The 25,770-nt window shown below is 42.9% G+C and overlaps 1 long non-coding RNA gene across 6 annotated transcripts in view; it reads right to left on the bottom strand.

Annotated features, from left to right (window-relative positions):
- Positions 1-25,770, bottom strand: part of LOC115073286 — a 176,788-nt gene that overhangs the window by 13,996 nt on the left and 137,022 nt on the right. For all 6 annotated transcript variants that reach the window (XR_003851966.1, XR_003851969.1, XR_003851967.1 and 3 more), the window contains one exon: positions 851-1,065. This is a non-coding gene — a long non-coding RNA (uncharacterized LOC115073286). The remainder of the gene's footprint in view (positions 1-850; positions 1,066-25,770) is intronic.

Below are 25,770 nucleotides of genomic sequence, written 5' to 3'. Positions count from 1 at the left end.
GTCTCGCCATGTGCATGAAAGAAAGTGAAGGACCCAAAAAGCACGAAGGAAGGCGATCTATAATAGCCGTCAGGATGAAAGAAAAGAAATAGATGCCTGTAGTCTTAAAACAATCCTTTATTGCAGTGGAGACACAAGGGTAGCCCGACTCTGGCCGAGTTTCGCCGTTTCAAAACGGCTGCCTCAGGGGCTTACAATAATCTTCTTGAATTCATTAGTTATATATCGACTAAGAATATAATGTGATCATATAAAGAGCTGTATGATCTCTTATGTTGCGTCTTGAAGCATTCGCGATAGCAGAACTCCACTAGCAAAGGCCTTTGCTAGTGGAGTTCTGCTATCGCGAATGCTTCAAGACGCAACATAAGAGATCATACAGCTCTTTATATGATCACATTATATTCTTAGTCGATATATAACTAATGAATTCAAGAAGATTATTGTAAGCCCCTGAGGCAGCCGTTTTGAAACGGCGAAACTCGGCCAGAGTCGGGCTACCCTTGTGTCTCCACTGCAATAAAGGATTGTTTTAAGACTACAGGCATCTATTTCTTTTCTTTCATCCTGAAAGAAAGTGAAGACAGTATATGTGCCTAATTTTACATATGTATCAGTCATGCAGTTTCTAAAGGTTCATTTCCACAGATAAAGTACTACTTTACCCACAGAAGTGCCTTTGAAAATTACCCTGATTGAGCAATCTCTGGCTAAAGCTATTTGCAAAAGTCTGGTCAGAAAATACCTATCATAACTATACCCAGAAAGAGTTATGCACATAATTTTATCCAAATATATTTGGCAGCAGACTTGTGCATGTAAGTCCTGCTGAAAATCTGTAAAACGTTACCTGCATAGCTTTCCCCAGATCTTTTTGCCATTTGTCAGCTTACTGAATATTGACCTCATTCTGTAAATGCGCATCGGTTCGTTGGCTGCCACGAATTGTAAAGGGAAGCAATATGAATGCAGAAGTCCAGGAACGTTTGTCTACTGACCAGTCTTCTCGGTGTTCAAAACTTCAGCAGCCTGTTTTGGTGGGCGTGGAGAGCAGTTGTCATAGACCTTGGAAACAGAGAACATGATGGCAGATGTTAATTGGAAGGCCATTCTGTCTCACCATCCTCTTCCTATTGCAAGACTGCAGACCCTAATTGATCTCTCTCCTTACCTTCACTTTTCCACCACTAATAACCCTCTGTGCTTGTCCTAGGCTTTCATGAATGCCATTGCTGTTTCTGTCCCCCTCCGTCGAGAGGCTGTTCCATACATCCACCACCCTTTCTATAAAGAAAGCTTCCTTACATTACCCTTTAATCCGACTTATCAACCTTCATAATCCTGAATCTCTGCAAATTACAGATGGGAATGGGAATTGAATGGCCAGTCTGGAAAGTAACACACACACACAGGTCTATAGCAAACCTTTCTTCCTGCTTGGATGCTATGTCTGGCGTTTTCAACTTCCAACTCATTTTAAAATGAATTACTTTCCAAAATAGACTAAACCAGAGAAGAAATGAAGATAGACATCAGAATTTTTCTAACCCATTTTCCTCTGGCAAAAAATAAAGGCAAGATTAGTAGCTTTATTACTCACGCAGTAAAATTTGTTTCTGCAGAGGTTATAGTTCTCTGGATTTAGAATGTTTTCTTTTTTGGTAAAGTCAAATAAAAGTGTTGTGGGTTTTTTTTTTAGCAGGAACTTTGAGGAAACCTTGATGATAATACTAATAATTTACTCGTTGGAAAAAAAAATCACATTGTTGGCATCATAATGATTAAGAAAACTGCAGTGTGAATGTCATAAAGAGGAAAAACAAACCATGATAGATCTATTGATATGAAATGAAAATGTACTGAATCCACAATCAATGAGTTGGAGTGGCACAACACACACTATTAATAAAGCAATCTTTATAGGCGCACCCTTTACTTATGGTTAGAATAATGTGAGAAACGTAAGAGAAAAAAAGAACACATCTATTTAATGAAACTACATTTAGATTTTATTGCCCGGTTCAGTTGTCATGCAGAAGCTCCTTTTATGGAATGGTGATGTCATCACTGAGACATCACATGGAGCCTCTCATTTCGGTATACTGTTGGTTCATGCTGATATCGCTTCCATTGAAGAGTTAACCATTAAGAGTAAGATGCTGCTATTTAAATTTGCTTATGCTTAAATGGAAATACTGCTTGTCATCAAAGACACCAAATGGCTCCTTCCATGTCAGTAGGACCAAGTAACAAAAATCATTAACACAAGGAAAAATAATTGTAATTTGGCATTTATTTCATTAAAATAATACTCAAATAGCAACAGAGAAGCATCTGGCTTCTGGAGGTTTGGCAGCCTTCATTATTTCATTCAGTTACAGACCTACTATATTATAAATCATCATCATACAAGTAGTCAACAATCCAGTCCCCAAGACAGTTTTGGTTATTTATCATTTGGTGTTTTTTACATTTATGTCTCTTAATAAAAATGTCTTGGAGGGATTGAAATATGGGTATTATATCCCTTATCCTGGTTATATGAATAGATATAACCTATCGGGGAGAAACCAATATTGATTTAGCAAAGGAAAATCTTGCCTTACCACTCTACCGGATTTTTTAAAAGTTATTATTAAACACTGGATAGGGGTGTCCAGTCAAATCTGAATTTTCAGAAGGCAATTAATTGACAAAGTCCCACATGACAGATGCATGAGGAAATTAGAAAATCATAGGATAGGAGGTGATGTCATATTGTGACTTGGTAATTTGGTAAAAGACAGGAGAGAGTAGAACTAAATGGTGAAAGGTAAACAGTGGAGTGCCTCAGGGATCTGAACTGGGACCAGTGCTGTTTAATATATTCATAAATAATCTGGAAAAGGGAGTGAGGTGATCAAATTTGTAGACGATACAAAATTATTCAAAGTTGTTTAAACATGAGTGAACTATGAGGAACTACAGAACGACTTTGTGAGACTGGGGAACGGGACTCTAAATAGCAAATTCATTTTAATGTGGATAAATGCAAAGGAATCCACACTGGGGAAAAAAATCCAAGCTATAGGTATATAATATTGGGCTCCATGTAGAGAAAGGATCCTTGGAGTCACTGTGGACTATATGTTGAAATCCTCAGCTCTCGAGGCCAATGTACTAAGGTGCACGCAGATTTACGGAAAAGTCGCAATTTTAAATAGGTCATTTTTCTGCTAGGACTTGCATACTGGTGAACCATGTAGAAAAGTTACACCTGTAGATAACTATTCTTTGCTGAGGTGTGGTTATCAACTTTTTCATGTAAATTGGCTTGTGAAGACTTCTCGCACCAGTTTTTGAAGAATTCTGAGATAATGAAATGCTTAGCATGATACTGCGTCACAGTGCTCATTATCAGAGTTTCTTACACTTGTGGGTAGCAGACTGCACATGTACATTTATTATATATGAGGGGTCCATTTTTTGAATGTTTCTGCAAACAGACCCAACACACATAAAAATGTGCAAAAGCTTAAACCAGTGTTTCTGTACTTTAGGGGGCATTTTGCGTGTTATATGTATAGGCTCCCATCTGCGAAAACAAACCTTATCACAAGTTATTTTTCTTTGTTCAAAGCACTGTATGAGGCCATCTGTTCTTAAAGACCTGAAATCTATGGCCCATGTGAAGTCTTAATTGGGAGCTTTCATAGTAGCAAATCAGTTGTTTTAAAATGCAATAACTTGTCTAGGGGACTTCACCAAGCCAATGAGTAGTGCAGAGAAAATTAACAAAGCAATTCCAATTGCTATCCTGAGTTTATGAAAAGGTTTCTTGCATATATTGTTGTTAATTGAGCTTGCAGTTAACAGGACTTTCTTGCCCACCCATCAAAACCTATTTCATACATCATTATCAGACAGGCAGCAAGATTAAAGAACCTTGCAGGGAAGTATCTTCTAGCTGGAAATGAGCCCAGCTCCCCAGTTCCCATCGTTCTCACACTGATGGTGTGAAATGTTCACCTTACATTGAAAGAATAAACAAATATAGGGCTCCATTGGGATCCCGGCTAAGTGTGGCCTAGTAACTATGGCACTATTATCTGAACTAGAGATCACTCACCCAGGTTTTATTTTACTCATTTAGACCCAAACCTTCACCTGGTAAATATGTCTTTCAATCAAATGTTATTGCCGTATTCTGTGATTCCTTACTTACCAATAAATTTGTTATGAGGAAGGGTGGTGGTTTCATATTTTACCACTGGGCACTCTCCATGTTGCCTCTTAGCGTGTCGCTCATTTAATCATTAACTCACCTTCCTACCTCCATTTATTAGTCGATATTTTCTTTAAAACATTTCTAGAGTGTGGCAATAAAATTTGCTCTATATATCTTGCTTATTTTTTCTTTTTTTTGTATATATGTATATTTTTTTGGGTGCACACACGCCTCCTAATTATTATCACCGTCAGTGTAACATGCTCACTTGCTATAATTAATTTTGTTACTTAGCTTTTGCGTTCTGAGAGTCCAAAATATTGAATGGTAACCATATCCGACTTGTACAAATTTCGGCAGAAATGCCTTCCTCAGGAATTGTCTCTCTCTTTCTGCTTCTCCTCTCGTTGGACGGATTCTTGTGGCTTCAACTTCTGGACCAGCTTCCGACCCTTCTCCTGGCTTTGACCCCTGGACCAGCTTCCGACCTTTCTTCGGACTTCGACTTCTGGACCGGCTTCCGACCATTCTCCTGGCTTTGACCCCTGAACCGGCTTTCGACCAATCTTCAGCTTTGACTCCTGGACTGAATTACGACCTGCTGGAGGCACCAGCGGTCTGGATCCCACGACCTGCAGGAGGCACCTGCGTCCAGACCTATCTTCACTCTTCAGGGGTTCACCTAAGACCAAGTAGCTCAGGTTCCTACAGGCTCCTCCTGGGGGGACCACGGGCTTCCAGTGTCGAAGTAACTGTTCAACGTCTGCTTTACCTGGCCTTGCCTTCCAACGGTAGGGACCTAAGAGGGTTTATTCTCTCTTAGGTAGTGCCAAATCTACCTCGGACTAAGGGTCCACCTCCAGATCCATAACATTATCTGGACTTTTTATTCCTGGGGACCCACCTGTTCACCTCCCCCGGCTCCTCTCTGTAGGTCCAAGCCATCCCTGTGCTTTGCCACAAGCAGAATAGGTTCCGCTTGTGGCCTCACATGCCTGCTCTTTGGCACCCCCTAATGGTCGGCACCCGAAGCGATGCCCAGTTCACCTAATGGGACACGCCGGCCCTGGTGAGGGGGTCAGTTTGAGAGGTGGACTTCTCCTTTGCTGTGATATTCCACAGATGGGGTAAGCTACTACCTATGAGGAGGGTGGAGAATGGGGAAGGCCCCTGGTTATTTTTTTTATTGTGGCAGCACTAAGGAGGTGAGAACCTTTTTTGTTTATTTATACATTGGGGGTTTTTTTCTTTTTTCTTTCAATTTTATGTTTATTTTGTTTCAGCTAAACAAAACAAAAGAAAGAAAAGAAAAGAGATAAAAGAAAAATAACAGAAATTTCTTTGTGTGCACATCCATACTTGCAGACGGCCCGCTTACCTAGCCAGCTAGCAGTGAAAATTCAGCCATTGGTGCTTAAGTTGTTCTCCCAACAAAATTCTATTCCTGGATCTGCACATTGTTTGAGCTGCTAAGTCTAGCACAATCGGATGGAGGGGATTCTCACTCCTCAGGATTTGGCTGCCTAACTCTCTGTTTAGATGGCTCGATCCCTCTGAATATCTTCCCCTATGTTACTGTGTTTGAAGTTACTTTGCTCTTATAGCAAATCCTGAAAGCTTTCAGCGTGATGACCTCAAAAAAAGGTTTGTTTGTTTTCTCTTCACTCTGCCACATAATTTGTGGAGCTTTAAAATATGCAGCTGCCATGCATATTTTATTGAGAGCAAGCCAGTCCTGGCACTCAGAATTATATATAGGTTGTAGGGAGTCATCAATACAGAAAAAAACAAACTGGGTGAAAGCGCAGAGCTCCTCCCAGTGGTTTTCCACCGATTCCAGTCAGAACGTAGCAACCTGCTCTCCTTCTCTGCGACTGCAATCCCTAGGAAATATTTTCAGCCCAAATGTTCTAGGCTTTTAGCTTCTTGCAATGAATTTGTTATTAGCGGTTACAAACAAGCAGTTTCTCAGTCTGATCTTTCAGCATTATTGCAGGGGGAAGGAGGAAGTTCCTGGGCAGTTCATTAGTGAAGGGTGGGAGGAATCGAGCCCCTCCCTGATTCATTGAGGGCAAGAGATGCCCACTTCTGGGGACACTATTTCATCTGACTAGCCAGTCTCGCTGGGCTCCAAATGGGAATTTTAATTAGTTTTGGGTTTTTGGGGTTTTTTTTATAGAATAACACTTTTGTGTCATTTTTATTTGAAAAAAAATTGTCACTCTTCTGTTCAAGTTTCCTCAAGGATAGATTTTTAAACCCGCGCACACGCATCCGTCTGTGCATGGTTCCCGGTGCGCGCGCACGGCCAACGCCGATTTTATAACATGCTGCGCCAACGCCCCCTTCAAGGGGGCGTGGGATAAACACTGTGGATCCATAAAGTCTAGAGGATGTGAATGAAGAGAGGGTGGCTTGCGGGAATGACGGCTACTACCTGGAGATAATACCCTTATTCAATAAACATACACACGGTTAATGCGACTCCAACATTTCTCTATGCTTCAATGGCAAGAGGAAATGTAGAAAAAAGGATTTGCATTCAAAAGAAGCGGGGAGTAGCTTGCTTGTTATGGCGGTTACTACCCCAAACCAAATAAGCCTGATACTTCACTTTCAATGCATATCCAGCGTAGCTCTCTGCTTCAACGGCAGGAAGAATGAAGAAAAAATGATTTATATTCAGACAACAACCAACACGTCTGGGTAAACAAATAAGCATGGGTGTAGCTTGCTTGTTACGGCGGTTACTACCCCGAATCAATTAAGCCTGATACTTCACTTGAAATACATATGCAGCGCAGCTCACTGCTTCAACGGCAGAGGGGAATGAAGAAAAGTGGATTTATATTCAGACAACCAACAAGGACTGAATTGCATAGGCTAGGTAAACAAATAAGCATGGGAGTAGCTTGCTTATTGCGGTAGTTACTACCCCAACCAATTAAGCTAGATAGTTCACTTAGATGCAGTTCCAACACTGCTCTCTACATTAATGGCAGGGGTGGAAGGGAAATAGAACCAAAAGGTTACTAAGAGCCAAGAGTAACAGATAAGTATGAGAAAAAAATCAAAAGCGAAAGCTTGCTGGGCAGACTGGATGGGCCGTTTGGTCTTCTTCTGCCATCATTTCTATGTTTCTATATTAGAGTTATTCTATAGGACCGAACATGGCATTCATGATGTCAGGATCCTGTACTTAGCATTTATGTGCGGGTGGGCATGCTGAATTGTGCTGCATTTAATGCTGTACTCTGGTTTTGAAAGGAAATGATGGATGCAATTTGTCATGAGAGTTTGAAGATAACTGAAATTAAGTGAACTTTAAAATGCATAATTAAAAAAAAAAATTATATTTAAAAAAAATTTGAAATGTTGAGACCAGTGATTACAAATAATGGGGTAGATTTTAAAAGGTGCATGCGGTTCCCAGCGCACGCATGTTATAAAATCAATGGGCCATGCGCGCATGTGTGCAGTATTTTATAATCCACCCGTGCATGTGTGGGCGGCGTGCACAGAGGGGCCGAATTTTGCATGAGTAAATGCAGCGATGCAATCGGGCCTCCCCCAGTTCCCTCCCAGTCCACTCCAATTAAGGAACGGACTGGGAGGGAACTTCCCTACCCTCCTACCTAACCTCCCTTCCCTTTCCCCTCTCCACCCCGACCCCTAATGCCTACCTAGCTGCCCCCAATTTTTTTTTTTTTTTTTACTTACTGCTCCTCGGAAGCAGAAGCAACTTACACGTGCCGGCCGGCTGCCAGCGCGTGTTTTCCTGGAACAGCGTACAATAGCGCTGTCCTGGCCCACCCCTTTGAAAAGGCCCAGCACTCATGCGCACACTGGGGTTTATACGCGTGGCCCGGCCAGTTTGAAAATGTGCGCGGCGCGTGCAAGGCCCGGCCACGCGCCTAAATCCTGGGTTTCACGCACGCGGGCCTTTGAAATTTTGGCCAAATGTGAGCATGATAAAGGAGGTACTATCAAAGAATTCTGGTGCAATGCTCTAAATATATGAAGGTCTCTATTATCATCTGTGTACAGTTAGTGAATTTTATATTTATGTGCATAAAACATGATGTGTGTTTTTTATGTGTAACTTTTATGAGCCAGCTTATGCTCCTTAAGCTCACATTTTTAACTCCCATCTTACTGAGGCTTGTTATGCAGCCTAATCAAAGACTCCTACATAGCATTGCAGACGTGCCAGGCCTGGGTCACAGTAGCGGCATTCTGTGATTTGGGCTTAAGATGAGCATTTGCAAAGTCTCGGGTGATGGGATGGAAAGGAAGCTGACCAACATTAATGCAAACTGGGGAGCAGGCAGGAGGTAGGAGGGAAGGCCAGTCCTGAACCCCTTCAAAATTTCACTAGATAAATCCAGTCTGGGTGTTTGGGGGGTACGGAAGGCGCAGCTTGGAAAGGCCAAAAATTCAGAACTTGGGTGGGAGGAGAGAGCTTTGATTGGGCTACTAGACCCATGAGCTTCTTTTAATTTATCATTTTTTTTATTTTTATGTATTTATGCTTACTTTGGAGAGTTGTGACTGACCTGATATATTGAGTTAGTCCAATAAAAAGGTCTCACCTACAGCTTGTTTATTGACCCTTATCTCTACCTATCCAGGTGAACTAGCACAGCAACCACAATACTTTCACTCACAAATGAAACAAGAACCAGAAGAAAACAGAATGGTATTTGTCCAAGGGTCCATGTGGGGGAGCTAAAAAAAAAACTATTTGTCAAAATTTGCAAATGTGTTTGCATTTTAGAAGCAAGAACTCTGCCCTCACCCCCACGTAAAAGCACAAAGTCAAAAAAGAAAAATCATGGAAAGTCCTCCCCTCCCCCTTTTAATTTTGGACGCTAGAATATGCATTTTTTTTTTTTTTTTTTAAGTAGCTCCAATGGAAAATGAACACAGACAGCCTGGGGGCTGTTACTCTTGTTTGCTTGTTCTACCGACTACATTATTTGACAAATAAAACTGGTGATCCTGTCGCTTACTGTACCATCCCTGGAGCTTCTGTCGTGTTTCGGCATGTTTTTTCTCACTGCATCCCTTTGCTGTTTTGTCATTTATCCTCTTTTTGTTTCTGGGAATTTTGTTTAAATTATTCATCAAAAGGGGAATGCAGATGCCTGAAAGAGCCAAGGACGGATGAAGAAAGATTTTTTTTTTTTTTTCTCTGAGGCTGACATTCATGCATTATTGCACTGCTCAGCCTCAAAGGGAGAAATACCTGGAGAACCAAGCAAGAAATTGAAAAGAAATCAAATATCTAGAGATGGATAAAATGTTCATTAAAATTAATGGCAATGGTTTGTTTCTCGTTTTTGTTTCTTTATTCCCACCCCACCTGAGCGATTACAAAAAAAAAAAAGAGAGAGAAAACACATATTCTGGGACAGAAACCCTTGCATGTCCTAGGTGAGGTGCAAGAGTGGAAAACTAAATATTATGGGAAAAAAAGGCTCAGACGGCAGAGAAATCGATGGGGGTATGTCACTCAGTTAGGCGTAGAGCACTTATCTCACAAGAAGCAGGCAAGCCTGAGACTGTACACCTCTCTGCTCTTTTCTAATTGTTCAGGAAGAAAACAGTTAAGCCCCCAACAGTCCCAAGTGTACCACTCTCATCTATTCTTGACTCTCTGTTGTACTTTCTCTCAGCTGTCCCAGGGTTATTTTGCTGTTTTATATTTCCCCTTTGTCAAAACCAGTCCTGGATTTTAGATTTTTGCTTTTTCCTTTTCCTTTAGAATAAATGGCATGCAGGTGTTGTGTATGGTGAAAGCAACAGGAAAGGAGCCTGAAAGGGTGAAGGGCACCTGGAACAGACATCCCACCAGGCCTGGGTCTCCCACTTTAGTTGAAGTTGAAGGCCGCCTAGGGTTGCCAAGATGGTGGTGGCACTTTCTCACAAACAGCACTCAGCCTGAGGAGCAGCACCCCCATCAGACCCGCCCTTTTAAAGGCAGAGGGTCCAGCAGGCTGGCAGCATTCAGAGCATTATAAACTGGAATTGCCACTGGCCCATCCCCGCACCTTTATATGGGTGCATCTGCCTAGGTGCTGCTGCTCCTCAGGAAAACTGTCACCATCAATCAAGACAGAGGAGGGAGTGTTCCTTTCAGCAATGCACACAGTCGGTGGAGGACCCCTGTGACTGCCAGTCCTGCATTCTTAGAGAACCACCACTCTCACATTTCTGGAGGGGGATCTCCAATTCTAACATGTCGGCACGTGCATGTGCGAGTCCGTGTGCGCACGCCGGGAACCGCTTGCTCCTTTTAACATCTACCCCATACTGTACAAGCAGATTGTACTGAGTATCTTTGAAGTGAAGGTGCACGTATAAGTTTGTTTTCAAAATACTCGGGTAATTGGCCCAGAATGTGCACACATTCATTTATATAAAGTTGCACTTCCTCCTCAGAAGGTATCACTTACATATGTATACTTCCATGCATTCTTTTTAAAATAAAAAGTGGCTACATAAATGCCAGCTCTGCCCCAGCTCCATCACCTGGAATGTCTATCCTCAATGCATGTGTAAATACATGCAAATATGGGTCATATGCATGCATACTTCTATTTGCACTGAGTCCAGGTCAATTTTAGAACAACCATTTACACATCTAAAACTGAGTTTTATGCACATAAGTGGCTTTTACCCCCTTGACGAGTACTAAATTGACAAAATGAAAAGAAATGAAAACTCCACCAACTCAATGAAATGAATAGCTTAGTGGTGAGAGCAGTGGGCTACGAGCCAGGAGACCAGGGTTCAAGTCCTGCTGTTGCTGATTGTGATCTTGGGCAAGTCACTTTAACCCTCCATTGCCTCAGGTACAAAGAACTTAGATTGTAAACTCTCAGGGGGATAGGGAAATACCTACAGTACCTGAATGTAAACCAGATTGAATGTTGGTATATATAAATAAATAATAGAAATATATACAATACCAGCAGCTTCCTTTCTACCATGGTGCCACAGGTTTTATTTATTTTATTTAAATTCTTTTTAATATACCGATGCTCAAGACCAGGTCTTATCGTACCGGTTTACAATGAACTAGGGGGAAAAAAACCAGTTAACAATAGAAGCAGGAAATTACATTATAACAGGGAATGTGGAACTTGGTAGTTAGAGGAAAGGATAGGTTAAACAATTTCTAACAGGAGAACAAAGCAAATAAGCAGAAACGTAAGTGCTTACATGGTAAGCATTATATACCAAAATTACATCGTGTGTAATATTAGGCAAGTTATATTAAAGTGCGGTTGTCCGAGAAACAGGTTTTAGGTCTGTAGTCTTTAATTCCCATAGCACTTCTGCCACAAAGGTCCCTTTGTATCTGTCCCATGCACAGGAATTCTGCCATTGTTTTAACTACTATAACCTCCATTTGAAGCTTTGCTATATTTGCCTTTTAAGGATCTCTAGGTGCACCAGATTTTAAAATCGGCGCACACATGTGCAGGTGGCGCGTGCAGGGGGTGAATTTTAGTAAATTACCGTACACGCGGTGATGCAACTGAGCCTCCCCCAGTTCCCTCCCAGTCCGCTCCAATAAAGAAACGGACTGGGAGGGAACTTCCCTAACTCTAACCCTATCCTTCCTCCCTCTTCCCCTCGCCTCCCAGATCCCTAAACTAAACCTATCTATTCTTTACCCAATTTTTTTTTTTTAATAGTTACTGCTCCTCTGGTGGCCTCCTCCACACGCAAGGAGGGGGATTTTAAAAGAATCACACGGCGACATGATTGGGCCTTTGCCCAGTTCCCTAACCCTATCCTTCCTCCCTCTTCCCCTGTCCTCCCTGACCCCTAAATCTAACCTAGCTATCCCCAAATGTTTTATTTTAATACTTACTGCTCCTTTGGAGCAGAAGTAAACTGCACGCTGGGACAGCGTCTAATGCTGCTGTCCCAGCCCGCTCCCCCACCGGCACAACCCTTTCTTCTGGTCCAGCACTTCTGCACGTATTGGGGGTTACGCTCGTGGTCGGGCCCTTTTGAAAATGCGCTTGGCGCGTGCAAGGTCCAGCCACGTGCGTAATCCCCAGTATTTGCATGCGCGGGCCTTTTAAAATCAACTTGCAATAGTTTTAGGGTGTGTTCAAACCATTTAACTAAAACAGAAACATGAAACAAAATGAAATGTCAATTGCTTTTCTTTAATTTGTTTTGAACAGAAGAGAAAACAACTTTCATTCTTTCTGTCATTTTAAAATGAAAGCACATCCTCAGTTTCTATCAGCCCTTCTTCATCCACCAGCTCCGCTGTTTTACAGTTGTTGGGTGCCAGTAAAGGACATTAGGAACCATACAGTGCAGCCGATCTTCAAATGCTGACAGATGAGAGCTGCAAGGGGATTGGTGATAAAGCTGCTTTGGGATGTTACATGTTACAATGGCCAGGTCAAAGCACCAATGAAGCACTGCAGGTCTTTAAACTTTATAAGAACAAGTAAATGAATACATATTCCCCCTAGTGTAACACCACGGACACTAAGGAGTCAAAAGACCCTTTTAAGTTGGACATTAGGAGACACTGCTTAGTGGCTGGTAGGGTTTTACTCTTCGAGCAGGTTTGTAGTTTAGTACATGCTGATCAATTCTTCCACCCGTATGGACTGCTAAGGCAGTATGTTATGTAATACTATCAAGCTATACAAACTGGAGGCCTAGGTTTGAATTCTACTTCCACCACTACCTGGGTGACCTTGACTTAGTCACAACCTCTGCTCATGTACGGCTAGTTAATTTGCAGCAGTGACTTGTAATCATGCAGTTTTTCTATAGTACTAGAGGCTCTTAAAATGATTAATAAAGCAAGCATATTTCAGAACTTCCTCAGTTCATTTAATAATTATATTGTATGTATGCAATGTATATTCCATGACTGGTATCAGAATTGCATATTTGGTGACTGCCAGACTTCTGAAAAGGAGCTGTCCTACCTAGAAATTTTTATTAGTGTAATAAATTAGCAACTTAGGAGAGCCTACAAATCTTCTTCAAGGATAGTGTCTTGCAGCTCACTGAAGCTGACAAGAATACCCACACAGAGCAATCTCCTCCTCCGAGCACCGTTCCATTTTATCTTGGGGGTCTGCAAACCTAATTACATGGTGAGGCAGATAAGGGACATCCTAGGGGTTGCTTGGCTCCTGTGCTTTTATCTTTCACAGCTGGGAGAGTCCAAATCTTTCTAGCTATTTCATCCCTGAGCCTGGAAAGAGCTGAATCAGATTAGAGTAGCCTAGAGGGGTATATATCGTGCATTTCACTACCTGTCAGCAGAACAGGTCAACAACAGATTGCCAGCCTACAGAGTTAAGGATTATTTTGTTTAGATCTAGCACTATAAGATTCCAGTACCATACATCATCCACTGCAGTTGGGGGATTCATAGACATATAGCATAAAAGCATGGAATGGAAAATACATTCGTAATCTAAAAAGAGAAGAAGCTGTCCTCTGATACAAGGCCTTCTTTTCTAGAGCTCATCAAAAGTCTGCATGCATGGTCTCCAGCATCTTCTCAAGTTCCTCCCAAATACCGTAGCTATGTCCTGTGGGGGTACAGCTCATCTCTGAGCTTCTCCGAGGACCAGTCTTTAGTGGGGTGACTGGGATAACAGTACGTGGCTCTCACTAGCCCTTGCGTCCCACTCCCAGGGCACCTTGTTTCCAACAGTTCTGAGAGTTACCGTTAGTGGCATCCTCCATTTTGACCAGACTGAGGATGAAAACCAAACCAAGGCCTGCTGCTTGACCCTGAAGTACAGGTCAGTGAACTGGGCCCCGAAGTGCGGCCCCTTTAAATCATCAGTATTTTCTTTTCTTTGTATTTATTTATTTAAAAGCATTTATGGCCCGCTTGTAACAAGTCAGTCGTGCTACGTGGGTTACAATGCACAAATTTTCAATAGCGATCAAAATCCTCTGGACTCATCTTTTACCTTACATTTACAGGTCAATATTCAAAGGGATTCTGCACGTAAGGACTTTAGCCAGCTAGATCGAGACATTTGAAAATTCTTTGGGCTGATCAGCTATAACTTACCCTCCTACAATTCTTTAGGGGGCTAAATTTGGCCAGCGAAATACCGGGCAGATCTCGGGGTGGCGTTAAGTGGCCAGGGCAGATTTTCAGTACTGGTTGCAATAACAAAAGCCTAAATTTGTCTGCCCATCCTTCCTGCAGGCTCTTTACCTTTAAACAGTTATCCCTGCACTCCAATCCCTTCCTTCCCTTCCTCTGATCCTGCAAATCCACCAAACAGTCCCATGGTAGCAGAACCCCCTCCCCTCCAATACATCAAAACCAGTAAACAGGTCCTGGAGTAGCAGGACTAACCCCCCCCCCCCCCCCCCCCGACCCTTCAAACTCAGTCTAAAGGTCCCGCAGTAGGAGAGCATCTTCTTTCCCTCCTCCCACTGCTTCAAAATCAGTTAAACAGTCCCACAGTAGTAGGACCCCCCCCCCCCCCCCCTCTGGTCTGAGCCAGGGAAGTAAAATCAAGGTCTGTCTGGGCCCATTGCCCCCCTTCTTTCTCCCTCCTGACCTTGTAAAACAAAAGGCCCTGGGGGTGGAGATCCCACAGCTGCTCTCCTCCATTTTCAGGACTTCATGCTGCCCAAATAAGGAGGGTGAAGGAAGGCTGGGGATTGCGCCCCCTCCCCTTCCTGGGTGTGAAGTGTTAAGAGCTAGGGACCCTTTCTGGGGAGTCTGAAGGGAGAGAGGGAAGGGAATTCCTCCCTGGGACCCTCATTTTAAACGGAGAGTAAGGAGGGATCCTGGGATGGAGGTAATGCTTTCACTAAAGAGGACTTAGCTAGTCAGTGTTGAAAATGAGGCACTAACCGGGTAAGTTCAGCCAGATAACCTAAGCTGGACAAATGTTGATCAGCTAGATTAACGCAGACATTCAGTTGAAAACCTGGCCAGTTAGTATCAGCTGACTATTTTCCTAAAGATAATCAGCTCAGCAGGGTTTTGAATATTGAACTATTAAAGGTGAATTTTAAAAATATTTTGCACACAAATGCAGAACGTGCACACGTAATTAGCCACTATGCGTGCCTTCCATATTTTATAAAAGTCATGGGTACGCGCGTAGATTCACTTTCGTGTGCAAATGTACGGTACATAGAAAGGGTGGTTATGGGGCATTCCCGGGCAGGGCCAAAAAGGACATGCAGAAGTTGCTATTTTAAAAGACGTGTACGTGAGTACCTTTTCCAACTTCCTCCCATATTTTTAAACTTGCTAATTACCTGGCATAAATATTATTAAATGTGTTTGTTGTGTAGCACGGACTGGGGGAGGGCAGGTCCTGGGGGGCAGGGAGTTCAGACTGAAGAACCAGGAGGGTCTTGTTGACCTGGAGAAGGACTGGTCAAACTGGTGAACTAATTGGTAAACTGGTTAATTTCCTCGGCACGCACATAAAATTGGTGGAGTTACACATGCAAAGCGGGAGTTATGCAATTAAGTCCTTGTTTACTTTAGCGTGTAAGTTCTATGCACATATATGTTTACAATAGGTGGAAAAAGTACGTCTGTTCAATGCATTGTATGCCAAATTTTAATAACCCGGCACACGCAAATACCGGGAGATACATGCACAGAGCACATTTTCTCAGCGGCCTGGCCAGACGCTTATCTCCCGATACGCACGGACGTGCTGGGTTTTGTGAAAGGGGCGGACCAGGGGGCGGGGTCTGGGCAGGGTAGGGCGGGGCAGGGGCCGACCAGGACAGCGGCCATTAGGCCCTGTCCCAGGGAAGCGCACGCCGGCAACTGGCCAGCGTGTGGAACTTACTGCTGCTCGAAGGAGCAGCAGTAAGTTCGAAAATAAAAAAAAGAGGTTAGTTAGGGTAGGTTTAGGGGTCTGGGAGGAGAGGGGAAAGGGGAAAGGGGAGGAAGGTAAGGTAGGGGGATAGGAAAGTTCCCTCCCAATTGGCCTATACCAGTTCCCTCCCAATTGGAGGGAACTGGTGTAGGCCTGATCGCGTCGCTGCGTGTTTTTAACTCAAATCCCTCCTCTTGCATGTGCCAGTCGCAACCCGCCCGCACATGCGTGTGCCGATATAAAAATAGGGTACGCATGTCTGCGTGGGAATCGTATTTTATAATATGCACATGGCAACGTATGCATGTTATAACATTGCCACGTCTATGTGCGCGTGCCGGGAATCGCACGCACATGGACACATGCGCACATCTTTCAAAATCTACCCCATATGCATTTGTTACACTAGCGTGTGCACGCATGTAGGCCTATGCACAAACATACATATTTTATTATAACATGCATATGTGAAACGCACAACCATAGTCACGAGTATATGGGCATATGTTTTAAAGTTATCCTCCCTGGGTTGTTTTGAACAAACAACATGCCTCTTCTATTATAGTGATACATCCGATTGTTACAAACCTCCTTCCCAGTCCAATTGGCAGCCCACCGTGCTATTTTCATGTATGCTTTATATATGTATCAAGAGAAATATGCATAGTACCCTGCATTTATAAATGATCTGGAAAGGAATACGACGAGTGAGGTTATCAAATTTGCAGATGATACAAAATTGTTCAGAGTTGTGAAATCACAAGCAGACTGTGATACATTACAGGAGGATCTTGCAAGACTGGAAGATTGGGCATCCAAATGGCAGATTAAATTTAATGTGGACAAGTGCAAGGTGATGCATGTAGGGAAAAATAACTCTTGCTGTAGTTACACGATGTTAGGTTCCATATTAGGAGCTACCACCCAGGAAAAAGAAGAAGGCATCATAGTGGATAACACATTGAAATCGTCAGCTCAGTGTGCTGCAGCAGTCAAAAAAGCAAACAGAATGTTAGGAATTATTAGGAAGGGAATGGTTAATAGAACGGAAAATGTCATAATGCCTCTATATCGTTCCATGGTGAGACCAGACCTTGAATACTGTGTACAATTCTGGTCGCCACATCTCAAAAAAGATATAGTTGCAATGGAGAAGGTACAGAGAAGGGCAACCAAAATGATAAAGGGGATGGAACAGCTCCCCTATGAGGAAAGGCTGAAGAGGTTAGGATTGTTCAGCCTGGAGAAGAGACAGCTGAGGGGGGATATGACAGAGGTCTTTAAAATCATGAGCGGTCTAGAATGAGTAAATGTGAATCGGTTATTTCCACTTTTGGATAATAGAAGGACTAGGTAGCACTCCATTAAGTTAGCAAGTAGCACATTTAAGACTAGTCAGAGAAAGTTATTTTTCACTCAACGCACAATAAAGCTCTGGAATTTGTTGCCAGAGGATGTGGTTAGTGCAGTTAGTGTAGCTGGGTTCAAAAAAGGTTTGGATAAGTTCTTGGAGGAGAAGTCCATTAATGGCTCTTAATCAAGTTTACTTAGGGGTAGATTTTCAAACCGCGCGATTTGGCCTACTTTTGCTGGCGCATCAGGCGCAAGCAAAAGTACGCTGGATTTTAGTAGATACGCGCGGAGCCGCGCTTATCCGCTAAAATCCGGGATCGGCGCGCGCAAGGCTATGGATTCTGTATAGCCGGCGCGCGCCGAGCCGCGCAGCCTACCTCCGTTCCCTCCGAGGCCGCTCCGAAATCGGAGCGGCCTCGGAGGGAACTTTCTTTTGCCCTCCCCTCACCTTCCCCTCCCTAACCCACCCGCCCAGCCCTGTCTAAACCCCATCCTTACCTTTGTCGGGGGATTTACGCCTCCCTCTGGGAGGCGTAAATCCCCGCGCTCCAGCGGGCCGCTAGCGCGCCGGGACACGACCTGGGGGCGGGTCCGGAAGGCGCGGCCACGCCCCCGTGCCCGCCCCCGGAACGCTCCCGACACGCCCCGAAAACGCCGCGCGCTTCAGCCCCACCCCCGACACACCCCCCTCAGAAAACCCCGGGACTTACGCGAGTCCCGGGGCTCTGCGCGCGCCGGTAGGCCTATGTAAAATAGGCTCACCGGCGAGCAGGGCTCTTAAAATCCGCCCCTTAGGGAATAGCCCCTGCTATTAATTGCATCAGTAGCATGGGATCTTCTTAGTGTTTGGGTAATTGCCAGGTTCTTGTGGCCTGGTTTGGCCTCTGTTGGAAACAGGATGCTGGGATTGATGGACCCTTGGTCTGACCCAGCATGGCAATTTATTATGTTCTTATGTTCTTACTTAGATTTGAAATGGTAGGAGTGGCTTTGTAAGGGGATGAGCTTTCATAAACTTGGAATATTAATATTTTCTTAGGAACGAAATAAAAGTAATGACAAAAGGAATTTTAATGATTTCCTTTATTTTAGCTACCACCTGATTTTAGAATATGTTTTTCATGGCTTTAGGAATAGCAAATAGAAGCAGTAAAAATGAATTTTAAAAAAACAAATAAAATGAAATAACATTACCTTTTGTGGGGCACCTAGCAAAAAGCTTTACACCTTGCAATATCGCTTCCTGATCGTTAGTACGGCAGCAAAAGCAGTTTTCAGTGGGCACGAGCCAACTGCTTTTCATCCAGAGATTCAGCAGTGGACTCCAGTCACGCTCCAGAGCAATTTTTAAGATCAGTGCAAAGAAGAATTTGGTGTATTGATTTTTTTGTTCTCCTTTTAAAAATAAATTAGAGTGAGCTGTTCAAATTAGTGCTGCATGGAACAGTTCCCATTAAATCAGGATGTGTAAAAAAAAAAAAAAAAAAAAAAAGAGCAGGCAGGGAGGAGAGTGTCCCCCTCTGCCTGCTGGACCCCTGTGCTCAGAAAGGGGCGTGCCCAACTCGGCTCCTCCTCCTTCCCCTTCATCTTTCCCTGCTGCAGCCTCCCCAAGGGGACTGTGTAATTAATAACAAAGCCTTTCTTCAGCTTAGTGTTATCTTCCTGCAAAGACTCTAGGGTGCCGCAACGCCAAAGCTAATTTAAAAAATGCAGGGCCCTCTGGGATGCCGAACTAGAAACAGTGCAGGGTAGTCCATTTAGCACCACATCAGTGGGCTCTGTTCTGACATAATAAAGCTTTTGTTTGATTCTGAACATGGATAGAGAGCTTATTGTGCTGGGATCTTGTCATTTTTACAGTTATTTAATATCTCTGTAATTAAAAACGCTGGATTGTTTATACCAATGGGCTTTGCACTGAATTTTAATTTATTTCCTTAAGGAATCCACAAGGGAACAATACTTCAATGCTCTCTCGCTGCCATCCGACTCCACACGTGAGACGGGCTTCTTATGTTCAGCTCATAAGAATATAACACCATAAGAAGTGCCTTACTGGGTCAGATCTATTATATCCATGGAGCCCAGCATCCCGTCCTGGACAGGGGACAATCCAGTACCTGGCAGATATTAATGGGACGATCTATTTATTCCCCGAAGAAGTGGCGATTCCCACATCTGCGTGGCTGCTCCAGACACGGATCCAAAACATTCTGAAACTCAGCCCCACTCCTTGCTTTGACCACATCCTCCGGCCTCCAATGCCACAGTTTCATTGAAGGCTGAATTTTCGAAGCCATTTTAACGCCTTAAACAGTCCGGGGCTCAGTGTGCATGAACTGATTTTGGGTTTGCTCGTTGGGGGGGGGGGGGGGGGAGAGGAGCTGGGACTTACGGGCATACTTTTATATTTTAAGAGGTCTGTGCATAAGTTGAAGCACACAGGTTGCGCTCTCGATAGAGCAGGTTTAACTTTGTGTGCATAGCAGCCCGCTTCTGTGTGTAAAAGTTACCCCTGCCCACACAGAAATAAAATTACCCTCCCTATTTTAAACCTGCTACTGACTTGTTAGTTTCATGGAGTGCCCCCTCTAGCCCCAGTATTATTTAAAAGGGTAAATAACAGTCCCCTAATTAATTTGTTCCACTACACTTACGATTTTACAAACCTTTCTCCTGTCCCCTGCCAGTCGCCTCTTCTCCAGTCTGAGGAACCCTAACTTCTTTAGCCTTTCTTTCTAAGGGAGCTATTTCATCCCCTTTTCCCGTTTGCTGGTGCACCTCTGAATCTTGGCCAGGTCTTCCTTTTTTTAAGATAGGGCAATGATTTTCAAGGTGAGCTCACCACCTAGATCTATGCAGTGGGGAGAATGAAATGGGGATGTCATTGCTTTTTTCACAAGGATGCCACGGTCCTCTTCCTGGGTAGCAGCCCCTTATGTGCAACCCAGCATTGTGCATCTGGGGAGAGGAATCATCAACTGGACGTCTGTGGGGAGAATGAGTATTTAAGCTGCAGAAATGAACTTTAACAAAATTGCCTGCCCAATATGTGGGTAAACTTGTGCACGTATGTCATGTTTGCAAGAACATTTACTTGGACTGAGCAGGGGAATTCTTGGGGGCAGGGTTGGGGAGGCGTTTGAGCTTCCATTGCATAGTTTTTGGTTTTAAAAAGTAGGCATAGAAATTTTCAAAAAAGTATTTGTGCTGACAGTTTGGCAGGTGTAACAAGCAAGTAAGATTTGGTGGGACAATTTTCAAAACAGACTTACATACTTAGATCGGCTTTGAAAATGTGTGCAAGATATGGGTGCACTTGCTGATTTATTTTATGCGTGATGTTATTAAACTACCTCCATAGTTGGGATTATTTTTGTCCATGTGCACCACTTTGCACTTGCCTGCATTAAATTTGATCTGCAGTTTGGCTTTCAAGGTCATCCTGCAATTTCTCACAGTCTGCTCATGTTTGTTAATTCTTTGTCATCTGCAAATGTGATCACTTCACTCGTTACTCCCTTTTCCAGATCATTGATGAATGATGTCCCAGTACCAATTCCTGAGGCAATCTGCTATTTCCCTCTCCTATCCTTTAAACAGATACAAATTGATATATTGTCTCCTAGTCCATGATTTTTTTTTTTTTAATTTCCTGAGGAGTCTCTCAAGAGGGACTTTCAGAAATGCTTTCTGAAAATTCAGATACGGTATATCAACCGGCTCACGCCTTCAAAGAATTCTAGTAGATCAATAACGCAAGACCTCCCTTTACAAAATCCTCATTAAACCACATTTCTCAATATGCCCAGTAATTCTGGTCTTAACAATAGCTTTCAACATTTTGCTCGGTATTGACGTCAGGCTCACTGTCCTAAAATGTCCTGCCCTACAGCCTTTTACAGCACTTTATTTCTAAAAAAAAAATAAAATAAATAAAAGGTGCTTCAATATTTACTTTGTCTGTATATATATATTATATGCTGAACCATTCAACCTACGGAAACCGAATTATCAGGATAGGTAGATCTATATAAAAGCTGGAAAGAAAAATAAAGGTTTCCCATAAAACTTATGGATTGAACACAAAGCTGAAAAAACAAAGACTGTACCCATTAAATTTATTGATCAAGCCTAAAACTAAAAAAAAATAATAATAATAATCTATCTTAAAATTATAAGAAATTAAAATCAAAATGACTTTTTAACCCATTAAAATCATGGAACTCAGCAAAAATTAAAATAAATATATATAAAAAAGGAATAAAATTAAAACCAACAGTCATCAACCTTTGCATCCAACAGGGTTTCTCAACTCATCTCATGTGAACTTCCTCTTCATAAATTAGTTTGTAAAATTGGAATTTCTGTGTATTTTGACCAAGATCATTTATTTAGGAAAGCTCTGGCATAACCTATGTCACTTTAGTTCTGAACTAGGACTGTGTCTCAGAAGAAGGGGGCTGACTCAAAGGGGCGTGGGGCCCAGGGCAATTCAATCGCAGTAGCCCTGCCCCCTGAGCTATTGGGAGCAGGGGGAGGGGAGGTAGTGGACCTTCTGGGCTGGCGGAGATTCTTCCCGCATAGACCGCTGCAGTTGTTGTCCCACTGGTCCTTCTGAGGAACTGGATGTGACATTAGATGTCAGCAGACAGGGCTACTGCAGCAGGACAACCCTATGTTGCAATCGTCCCTTGCCCTTATTGACAGCCTTGTCAGGAATGGTGATGGCGGGACCAGAATTAAATCAATTTGTAGTATGGTTTACAATCATAGGATATATATTTTTTTTTTTTAAGGAAAAAAGTGCTCATATGAATTGTTGTGCAATTCATTTCTTGTGACCAGAAGCTTTGTGGGAAAGTCAAGAGAATTTCAAAATATCCTGAACAGATTAAATAAGTTTGCTTTGGATTTCTCAAAAAATAGCCATAATCCACTGAAAGACACCTCAACTTTCCCAAACAATGTGAAGCAAAGTTCTCAAATCTGCTTCTAATTCCTTCAAAGCTGTGTCCTTTACCTTCTAAATTGCTCCAGGTTCATGGAATTGTTTGACAAACCCATGCTGAAGAAGTTGGCCAATCTCAACAATGTCTATTTCACAGCAAATTTTCTCCAGGTAACCCAGGTTTCAAGCACATGACAGCTACTATGAACCTCATTCATGACACCTGCAACAAATTTCCACGGTAGATGGTAGAATTGGGGGTTTTTTTGTAAGTGGCATGCATGGGACAGACACAAAGAAGTTATTGTACTAAACAGAGACATATTATTTAGTATTCTGCAGACGATTTAGCACAAGCTGTTTTTCTAACCACCGTGAACTACAATGTAAAGAGTGGGATATACATTTTTTAAAATAAGTTAATACCCTGACTTATATGGACTATTGGGGGTCTTTATCATCATATATTATGTTACTATGTTACTAAACATTAATAATTCTGGAAGGAAAATAGTCCTACAGTTTTTCTACAGCAAATTTTGCAAAAATTTTAACTATACCTCATTAAAGTGAATGTAACATTTTTACAAAATCAGCTTTGTAAAGCCAGTTTCATATGTAGCTCTATTATAAGCTAATAGCTAATGAGTTGCATTGCATAATTTAGCATTGCAGCAACCCACTGATTATTAATTAAAAAAAAAAATTTGCAAGTGTAAAACTACCACATGGAATTTTACTATTTGCTGAGGTGGAAAATTTCACAAAGTCCGCTTCAGGCGCTAAAACGGCAAATAGTGCATGCGAGCGCAAACAACGAGCACTATAGTGTTTGCCATTTGGTGCAGAAAGGGAAATTTGGTAAATTGTCCTCCGTTTAGTATGTTGGCCTCAAAGAGACCTTAGTGGTGGGACGGAGGAAGGGAAGGGGAAGACCCCAGATGGACAGCAGGCAGGCACAGAGTGGTCCTCAGCTGCTGACATCTTCCCTCTTTCTATGCACTGCATAGCTTTGCTTTAGTTTGGAAGGCAATGAATGTACATCCCTGGGAGCCAAATTTAATTAAACTGATTATCTTGGTAAGTCCTATAGAAAACTGCAAGGTTAGATAAACTATTTGCTCTCTGTTTTTAAGTCTCCAGCCACCCACCCAGTGGTGATTCCACAATTCAATCAAATTGCTTACCCGAGCTAAGGTGAAATGATGATTTTTCTTTCTCGGTGAGCAGTGGATGGCACTTGTGGTGCCCGTTGCTAGGATCTGTCATGTGCACAGAGTTTGGTTTAAAAGCCATTGCTCTGGGTTTTCATTATTCATTTTTGAAAGGAGCTTCTTGAGCAGTGTGCCTGCCTTTTTAGGAACAGAGTTAAAAGAAAGCCCTCATGTACAGTTATAATTTATAAGAGGGGGATTGTTTTAAGCTGTCTGAAGAGAAGGGGGGATTGGATGCACAGTGTTCTGCTCAGAAATTTCCAGGGTTATATTATTCATGAATATACTTGATCTAAGAATCAGTTTAAATCACCTATTTTGCTTACCACAAAATCCAGAACTGTTTATGGACCCCAGGAAGTGATATGACCCAGTTTTTGCAGGAGCTTTTTGTCTTTTTTAAACCTACTTCCCAATGCAGTGTAGTATTTATTGCACTGGCTCTTCAATATGGAATCAATGCTACAGGTATATGTCTTTTTAGTGTTTGGTCTAATTTTTATGTATTTTATGTATTTATTTTAATTAATATTTTCATTTTATTTTAGTTTTTACTCTTATGTATGTTTATTGTTAACCGTTTTGATTAATCCTCAAATCGTAAAAGCAGTATATAAACAATTTTAAATAAATAAATAAATAACCTTAAGAGGGAGATAGCAAAAGGTCAGGCGCAGTCAAACCTCTCCCTCCAAAAATGATTAGGATACCCTAGCCACGCTGGAGCGGAGGCAGGGAGTGGAGTCCAGATGTTGGAATTTGGAGTGGGAAACCCGAACTCAGGACAGGGAGCTGGAGTCTGAAGCTTGAATGTGAAGCTGAGGCTTTGAGCTGGAACAGGAACTGGATTCTGTGGCTTGACGCAAAGAGTGGAGCAAAAGCCCCCCAAGCAAGCACTGGAACTGAAAGTCTAAGCGGGGTCTGGAACTGGAGGCTTGGAGTGGGGCTTGGCACTGGGAACCAGAGCTGCAGCTCGAGGCAAAGGCTGGAACTTTCCAGGAAGTAAACTCGCTTTGCAGTGGAAGGAGAGCATTCACCTTCCTACAGAGCTTAGGTAGCATTCTGCTTACTGTAACAAAGTGCTGCTCCCAGCCACAACCCTTCTGAGCCTGGCCTTGCCCAATCCCATCCCCTGGGAGGGAGTGGCCATCTTCCCCCCTCTTGGTCTCTTATGACTCCTGGCTCTATTTATTTCTAGTTCCCCAATTTTCTCTGTTGCTGGTTCTTCATCTCCTGGTTGTTGCTAGTTCAAACCCCATTTGGCCCTTCCCCTGACAAATACCGGAGCAGAGACTGTTAAAGAAACAAAGGTCATGAAAGGCGAATGCTCTATGTCCGGTAGTTGGGGGTTTCTTTATACAAAGGGAGAGCAATAATTCAGGGCTGGTAGAGGCCTTAAGCAGCCACCTAAAGCATCACAGTTTTGGGGGTGGTATGGCTATTGCATCTCCTTTTTCCTGCCTGGGCGGGTCTGGAGGAGGAAATGGGGTTGTGTGAGCCCACGCAGGTGAGGAGATAATTGCCTCAGCCGGAAGGAGCAGAAGTAGACTGCAGTATTTGACTGCACAGCTGGAAGGCAGAAGAGCATTGGCCTTCGCAGCCAAAAACAAAGGAGCAGGTGGTACAGCAGCATTGGGCCCTAAGAAGGAGGAGCAGGAATGGAAGTAGAGTCAGCCCAAAGAAAGAGGAGGTGCCCCGTTGGTCGCATGGGCTGAAGGAGGAGGCTGCAGCTGCCGTTTGTGCCTTACAAAGGGGGAAAGGAGTGAGAATGAAGTGTGTGTGAATGTGAGTAAATGTGTGTGTGAGAGCATGTGTGCATGAATGAAAGAGGGAGTGTGTGTGTGAGTGAGCATGTGTGTGAGAGTGAGACAGTGTGTATATGCGACAGAACATGTGTGTGACAGAGGGAGGGAGGCTGGGAGTGTGAAAGTGTGCATGCTTTACCGCCACAGGGGAAGAGGGAAATAATAATCAGACTGTGTTTTTACTTAGGCAAACATCAGTTTACCTGCATACAAAATGTCGTATCTGTATGCTGAGATGGTAACTTTCAAACAGCCGCATGGGTGTACATGTATGCAAATATGCCAGCTTGTGCCAGTGAACGCGGACATTTTATAACATATGCACGTATATGTATGTTATAAATTCGGCTGTACGCATGTACAT

Source organism: Rhinatrema bivittatum, chromosome 11, assembly GCF_901001135.1.
Source record: "Rhinatrema bivittatum chromosome 11, aRhiBiv1.1, whole genome shotgun sequence".
Lineage (NCBI taxonomy): Eukaryota > Metazoa > Chordata > Amphibia > Gymnophiona > Rhinatrematidae > Rhinatrema > Rhinatrema bivittatum.
This window is presented reverse-complemented; position numbering and strand designations above follow the sequence as displayed.